This window comes from Amaranthus tricolor, chromosome 1 (genome assembly GCF_026212465.1).
Source record: "Amaranthus tricolor cultivar Red isolate AtriRed21 chromosome 1, ASM2621246v1, whole genome shotgun sequence".
NCBI classification, from domain to species: Eukaryota; Viridiplantae; Streptophyta; class Magnoliopsida; order Caryophyllales; family Amaranthaceae; genus Amaranthus; species Amaranthus tricolor.
The window spans coordinates 2,461,700-2,470,458 of NC_080047.1; the positions used below are offsets into that span (position 1 = coordinate 2,461,700).

Sequence of the window (8,759 nt, forward strand, 5' to 3'; positions counted from 1 at the left end):
GTAAGGATTGGATTGAAAATGGAGCATGTCGAAAACGTACTCTATTATAATTAAAATGAAGCGGGTTTTAGAAGGGCTTAATAAGAGTGATAAACGGGTTTTTATAAATAACATAATTGATAAATAATTTAATTATTATAAATGACAATGTTAATGAGGATTGTTAACGTTTCTACAAATTAGTTATTATAAACGATAATTTAATTATTATAAATTGATTAATGGGTTTATAAAAAAATTTATTGATAAAACGGACCGGGTTAGGCTAGACCGGGCTTTCATGTAAAGCCCATATTAAATTTAAAGAGCCCTCAAAAACTTGTATGCAAAGTTGCATGGGGTTTATAATATTCCATGATACTTTTTTTGAAATTTTTGTAATACTTTTTTATCAAATTTAAAACTTAAAAGATCAAATCAAAGACCTAAAAGGCCAAATCTAAGACTTAAAAGCCAATTCAAAGACTTGTCGATTTGATTTAAATTTTTAAATTAGTATAATAATTCTTTATAAAAAATTTTAATTCCAACACTTGAAAGACCAAATCCAAAGCTTAAAAGACCAATTCCAACATTATCTTGGAGTTCGCCTTCTAAGTCTCAAATTTGAATTGAAAAAAAGAATTATATAAACAAAAAAAAAACTGTTGTATGAGACGGTCTACCATAAAACACGTCTTATTCATAAGTTAAATAGTTCATCTAATACATACTATGAGCTTAACCTCCTTATAAACTTTTTTTTTAAGAAGTTCACCGAGATTCTCTTACAACAATTACACATCATCAACAAGAAGCAAGAACAAAAGATATCTTCTAACTTCTAATGTCAAAATCAGAAAAATGATTTCAAGGGTGTATGTTTCATTTGCATGCAACTCTATTTATAAAAGAGCACATTAACATATGACAAAACACAAAACCTATAATAAGTGATGTATCATCAGTTATAATCATAAAATGAAGTTTATTAATCAAGGGAAATGATTAGAACCAACCAAAAAACCGGTTAAAACCAGTAAAACATCCAAATCGAAAGCCAGGCGACGAGTTGCTATTCCTTGGCGGCGACGAGTTGTCCGAAGCGCTGACTCGGCGCTTCCCATAAAGCCTAAATTCAAAATGAAACTTGAAAACATAATCGACAATTAGTCACTTTCTTTTTGATCTTTAATTTGTGATTTTCTTTTTGGCATATTTTTGAACTTTAATATTATTGCATATTTGTACCATTAGTATATAATATTTAGGAATTACATACTCACTACAAAAAATGTTGCGCCTATCTATGCTTTAAAATGCAGTTAGGCACAATTGTATGTGAGGCTGATACATTAAGTCACGCTTAATTAAGTGTGGCCTCTACTTGTGTTGGTAAATTTTTAGGCGCACTTAGTAAGCGTGGTTGGTAGCTACTTCAGCCACGCTTATAAGTGTTGAAAACTTTCCTACTTGATAAGCGTGGCTGAATGAAATCATAGTCCATTGTTTTCTTTCATTTTTTCGACACAAATAAGCGTGGCTAATAAACATAACATTTTACCAAATTTCAACGGTAGTAAATTTTATAAAAAGTCGGGAAATTACGGAAGCTATACAACTTGGTGTCAAAAACAAAAGGGGCCATAGCACAATCAAGCCCCTCATCATACTCTCGGAAAGCCAAAGCACCTCAAAAGATAAAAGCCATTTCCTAGCCTATACATCACGAGATGGCAATCTAATAGACTTCATTACAAAATTAGACCAAGTATTCGTCAACACAATTTCAAAATAGAGCAGCATCAAGCTGGCCAGCAAACGCAGCTACAAGATCGCATTAGTCAGCGGCTGCACAACCATGTATAGGCAGCAGCACAACAGCTCTCGGAAGCTACATCAGCCAGCAGCGCTCAACAGCTACACCAGCCACCAGAACGGCAACACCAGCCAGCAGCACTCGGCACACAGCTACACCAGCCATCAGCATCTTCAGGGCAGTCGACATTAGAAGCAGCAGCCAACCCGAAGCCGAACTATTCAACACTCAATATGAGCAGTAGCAAACGCAACCAGACAGCCCACAACAAACACAACAATGTTCTACAACTGCTATAGGTGTTGGAAACGCAACCACCCAGACAGTAGCAGTTGCAACCTGACAGCAACAAGCCAACAGCAGCAACCCGACAACAGCTAAAATACCTTGCACACAGCAGTTGTAGAGCATGCAAACACAGGGTCTAATTGATCAAGCATCAATCAATCTCAATTGAGCAAAATTAATCCCAAACACAGCAATACTACCATCAAAAATTGCCACTTACACCTGCATAATAGACAAATATCCAATGAAAATCCTTTGAGCAACACAAGACAACTATTCTGTGCAAAACCAATGCCATTTTTTCGAACCAACAATTTAACCAAACAAAGAAGAATGAAAAAACTAACAAATGGAATTAATACAGTAGTAGAAAGAACAAATGGAGATCTAATTTTTTGAACAAATTAAAAAAACACTTGCTCTACTCTAGATCTGAATTTTTTGAACATATAAGTGAGACTATCAATCTCACGTTTAATAAACATGCCTAATTACAAAAAAGTGTGACTAATTGCTAAAATAGCTTGCCACACTTAAATATGCATGGCTAAAAAAGTGTAGCTACATGCCACATTTTTTGTAGTGAAAAGAAATATTAAGAAAATTTTGCGTAAATGTCGGCCTAAAAACAAAATTGAACAGAATGCCACAACCCAAATCAAAGTCACAAACATATCTTCCCACAATCCATACTAATCAAAACAAAAACCTTACCTTACAAATCACCTAGACTCCAAAGAATTAACAACAAAGTTTTTAACTTGAATAGAAGAATCTTCATCTAAAACAATACCTAATATATAAGTTAAGCAAAACTTTACCAGCATAATTTTTAGCCATACAAGCAACAACACATATGGGCATTAAAATCTTACTCCATTGAGAATGACCCAAGAAAAGAATCAAGTAAAGAAACAAATTTTAATGAAGGAAGAGATGATAGCCGGAGAAGTATCTCAATCATATTTACAAAATGCCTACAAAATCTTGCATCAGATAGAATAACAAGTGACTAATCATAAATTTATTAAATACTTGCCATAATATCATTAAAAAAACACTAATATAATACATTAAGTTATTATTTAAGGAACATCAAGATAAAGTACATAACTAACCTGTAAATAATCTACTTTTGTAATGACTCATGCACGGCGCAACTCAAATGGCCATTAATCGTGTGCTTCATATGCATCATCCACCCAATCATCTATTGTAGGCTTTGGGTAGATAAACTTTACAGCAATCCATTCCCTATATCTGTCCTAGAAGCAATCAAGACAACCAATAATGATACAAATTTAAACTTCTATATTCCAGCATACAACTTCATTTTAGACTTCTAAAGTTATATGTTCCAACATAAACATTGTCATTTTCATGGCAGACAACAAAAGATGATGCTATTTTGATTAAACCATGCTTCCACCTTCCGCATAAATAACCTTTATATACCTTTCACTTTGATTAAATCCTGCTTTCACCGAGCAGACAAAACTGCTTCAACCAGCCTTATAGAGCCTTTCTTTTGTTAATGATACAAGAAATTGAAGGAACAAGTAAAAGATGATAGGAGGTACCACACACTGAAGATGTCTTCAAATAAGTCCAACAATGGCAGTTTGATTTGTTAACTACATGAAGAGTATCTTATGATTATTAATTAACACAATACCAGACACTCACTTGGGTTGGATGCTACTTGAGCACCACAAGGTTACTGGATCAGAGGCATTCGAGTGCTTCTTGTTTGAATCAATAGATTTCGACCTTTGCAGTAGCTAACGATGGCCAGCAACAGACAATGGCCAGAGCCATACGTGTCTGCTAATCCTACACATCCACTGGCCTATTAAGAGGAAAGACGTATTAATCAATAGAATAAAGTAAAACTTTAGCGGGGAAGTGAAAATAAAATGCTTTATAACTGCTGATATTAAGCAAGAGAAAACAAAAGAATATTCACACTATGAACAGCAAGAAATTCAACTTGAAATTCAAGAGGAAGCTCATTATTAACAAGTAAAAACCAAATCACGAAAAAATTGATTCAAATATTAGAAAACAAATTAAAGTGAAAAATAACCAAGCAATAGGAACTTTATTAGGGATTTCAACATGACATTCAACTCTTCAAGAGGAAGACAAAGAAAACCATGAAATTCAAGAGGAAAACCAAGAAAACCATGAAATTCAAAAGGAAGACCAAAAAAATTACCTAGCACTAAGAATTTGTTCACAGTAGAAAAAAACCATGAGAACCAAGAAAAAAATGACATTCAAGTTCAACTATTTAAGAGCAAGACCAAAAAAATTACCATGCAGTTGCGATTTGCGATTTTAGGGTTTGAGTTTTGACCTTTCCAGCAGCAGACAACAGTGATCGGTAGGCGGCAGGCGTGCAGCAGTTAATGGTTGCATGGTTGATGTGAACGGCGTTCTCCGTCGTGGGTGGCCAGGTGGAGTGGATAGGGCTTAGTTTTAGGGTGTTGGGAATTGAATGAGTAAACTCTGAAACTGGGAAAGGCAAACGGAAATTGGCTTTTGGTTTTATTGCAAATTGCAAGCAAGAAAGTTGTGTTTTATTTAATTGACATTTAGCCACATTTTTTTAATTAATTGACACTTAGTCACGCTTATAAATGTGGCTTAATTGATTACATATATTATATTATTTAATTAACCTTTAGCCTCATTGAGAGACTATTATTCTCACACTTAATAAGTGTGCGTAATTATAAAAAATGTGCCTAATTGCAAAATAGTTTACCACATTTATATAATCATGGCTAAATAAGTGTCACTACATGCCACAATTTTTGGAGTGTATTTGAACCCAAAAATTTCAAAAGTTGTCATTCTTTGACAAAAGTTGCCAATTACTTGCAGTATGAAACCACGTATTCAAGGAAGCAATAAATTGAATACATGAAAAGATGACAACCACAACTCATTTGAATACAGTCCTTAGTTTTCTGGGCTTTTTCTTTGTGGGCTTCTATTTAGCAATTTTATCTGGCTTAGTGGACCAAAATATTTAGCTTTTTTCTGGAATTTTTCGTTGTGGGCTTCTATTTAGCTATTTTGTCTGGCTTAGTGGACTAAAATATTTGGGCCTTCACGTTTTAACAACGTAGGACTTTTTATGGAATTCAAATTAGTGTAATCAAGAACCCTATCTAGCATGTATTGATGAGCTACTCTCAAGCGAGAAACCGATTTCCGGTGAGACAACTTCATGACGAGAAGCTTTTATATTAATACTTGTATTAGTTAGTCTATTCAATCCATATATAAATAACATCTCATGCTGAGACCCTATTACAAAAAAAAATTATTTTGATATTCACCGACTAAGTTTTAATTGAGACAGATGAATATTTTATTAGGTATGCCATTTACATAGATATTACTATTTATAACATAGAAGTATATTGGAGTCTGAATAATTTTAGATCATAATTGATTTAATCAAAGGGATTAATTTATGATTGAAGCACTATAGTATGTTATGTAATCTATTATATCTACTCACACGAGAATTCAATGGACAAAAATTGAAAATGCAACATAAGATTCTAGCACGATCTAACCTAAAAATTTCACTTGTATGAAATGATGATAAAATTTTACTAATATATCAAGGAACCAAAAAAAACTTATTCTTATTGTCAATGCCTAAAAATATGTTACTTATTGTAGCAGGTGCATTTTATGTATATATCGACCACATGTTCACATAAAACAATCCTAATTTTTGGGTTAAGGTAGCTCTAAGATTATTTTTAACGTGTTCACATAAAAATATATACATAACATATCACCTTTTAACATAGTAGTACTAATGGGAGTGCATTTATTATATCTCAATAAACCAGCTCAATCAATAATTTAAGTTGATAGTTGAAGTTTTAAGATATGTTATATATTCTAACAGACTAAAACACCTTTTCACGTGAGAGTTTTTAGGGCTAGAAGTATAGAAACAGTACATGTCATCTTCATACTAAGCGACAAATATTTTACTTGAAATGAGTGAGAAGAATTGTAACCTCTTATCATATTCGCTTTAATTTTGATAACATAGAGGAACCAATTCAATCAAAAGTTTAAACCGATGGATGATGATTATATAGTATATACTCTCACATTATACACGAAAATATATACGTTTTTTACTACAACAGATATGGTTTGTCCGCATCTTTCAGCAAAAAAACCGACATTCAGACCCTACCTTGTGCGGGATACTGAATGTGTCATTTACCTTTATCTTTGCTACATGGTAATGATAATGATAATATATCTTATTAAACACGGCCGAGGTCGCATGTACGACACATATCATACATGATAGATGATCTAACAAACTGATCAATATGTAACGGAACCTTTTGTCAATATTAACATACATTCCATTTAGAATTCACGTTCTTTGTGATGTTAGAATTCACGTTCTTTGTGCTGTTAGAATTCATCAGATTCATATCCTCATCTCTTACAGCTTAAAAGTAACGCACATCACAAACAAAAAAACAATCTAAAACGGTCCAAATTTCAACTCATATACTCTGATTCTATATAGGTCCAATATGAAGGGATTTGTTCGGGTTATCAGGCCGATTTGTGTTTTAGGCCAGCCTAAAATCGGGCATTGTGTATACATTGAATTTTTTTAGACAATTGCAAATTAATTTTATAGTCGGTTAAATTACGAATGCAGATAAACATATATAAATAATACTCTTTTGTCTCTTTGAATTTGCTATATAATGAAAAATCAAAGTTAGAGTATTTTTATACCATATTTAAAGAGATCGAAAATGCTAATCTGTAACAGACCCTTTTTCTTAATTTTAAATATTTTGACAAATTCAATTATCATTTTATTTGATTATTTCTAATTCCGTTTTCCTCCACTTGTTCCCATGTTCTTGATTTATTTGATATTTTATTTCTCTTACAATAAAATTTTAGGCTTAAATTATAAGTTTTTTTATTATTATATCTGGTAATTTCATTTTTTTTCTCTCTCGGTTTAATAATTATATTGTATTTAAAATTTTAATCCTAGCTAAATTACCTATAATAATTTCCTATATTATTTTATGAATATATATATATATATATATATATATATATATATATATATATATATATATATATATATATATATATATATATATATATATATATATATATATATATATATATATATATATATATATATATATATATATATATATATATCTTCTAGATACTGATTTGAGCATGAAGAAATCAAAATAAAAAAATAAAAATAAAAATTAACACAAGCTTATATATACAGCAACTAACATTGGAGAAGAAAGAAAAAAAAAACAAAAAGAAAATCAGAAAATTAATCACAAATAAAAACTAATTCCTATAAAATCGCTAAAAATCCTAGAAAATTTCCCAAAAATCCTCAAGCATTCCCTAATAATAGTATTTAGTATTAATTATAGAAATTCAAGGGGAGGAAGCTAATTTTGTGGGTAGAAATTCTACAAAGAAACCGATTAATAGTGAAATTATTAAGTTATAAATTCTTATATATATTTATTTACATGAAATTATGATCATAAATTTAATATGTGTTTATAATATTAAGTTAAATTTTCTGTAAATTTTGGTAATTTAATTCATTGAAAATTAATTTATATGATTTATTCATTTTAATTTCCTAAAACCGCATAATCTGAAATAATTTTAAATAAAATAGTAAATAATTAACATTTTTGAACGAAAATTTTTTTGTACATAAATATTAATGAGATATAATTTGTGTATTAATTGTGTGAATTATGTTTGAGTATAAATATTATTATAAATTTTTGATAAAAAAATACATAAAATAAGGAAATTCATAATTTTGATTAATAATATATAATTCTGGAAAAATAATTTATGTTACTGCACATTTATTTTTCATTTAAATAATTTTTGTGAAATTTTGTGATATTTAAAGTTTAAAGAAATAAATTATTAATCTAAATTGTTATAACAGACGAGAAGAAAGAAAAGTGAAAAAAATAATTAAAATTATTTTATTTTGGTAAATAAAAATATACAGCAACTCATTTAATAATAAGTTAATTTTGAAATTTTTTTTTTTGGATTTTAATCTTAAGAAAATTAATTATTCATGTACTAAATGTAAAACTAAGCTATTAAGAAATTAATTAAATAAAATAAAAACTTATTTTCTAAAAATTTGTATAAATGAGTTAGCTTCTATAATAAACCTAATATGTCCTTTTTAAAGATATTTTTAGTATTAATTTATGATGAAACTATTTATTTGATCATTTATGATAAAGACATTTAAGAAATTCATTGTTAAGAAATTAATAAAACTAATTGAAAATTAATCTATAATTAAATACTAAAGACCCATTTATCTTTTGATTTAGTCTTATAATAAAAGATTATTTATATTTAAATTGTTATAAATTTATTTCTATTATATGTTATTGTAATGTTGCATTTATATGAAAACAGTAACATGATAATAAAAAGGCTTGATAGTACGGAAATGTCGAATCATGCTTCTGGTATGTAAAAAACATTGGACGTGTTTTCCGGCACGTAAAATACAGCGAACATAGGAAGTTTATTTAACCTGACCTGTGGCTCGAACAACATTGTACTG

General features: G+C 29.8%; 1 long non-coding RNA gene across 1 annotated transcript; it reads right to left on the bottom strand.

The window, feature by feature from the left end:
* Positions 1-1,344: 1,344 nt before the first annotated feature.
* Positions 1,345-5,045, bottom strand: LOC130798761 (uncharacterized). Its single transcript, XR_009039152.1, has 3 exons — positions 4,405-5,045; positions 3,205-3,935; positions 1,345-2,308 (listed from the first exon to the last, which is right to left on the bottom strand). It is a non-coding gene; the product is annotated as an uncharacterized LOC130798761 (long non-coding RNA).
* Positions 5,046-8,759: the final 3,714 nt, after the last annotated feature.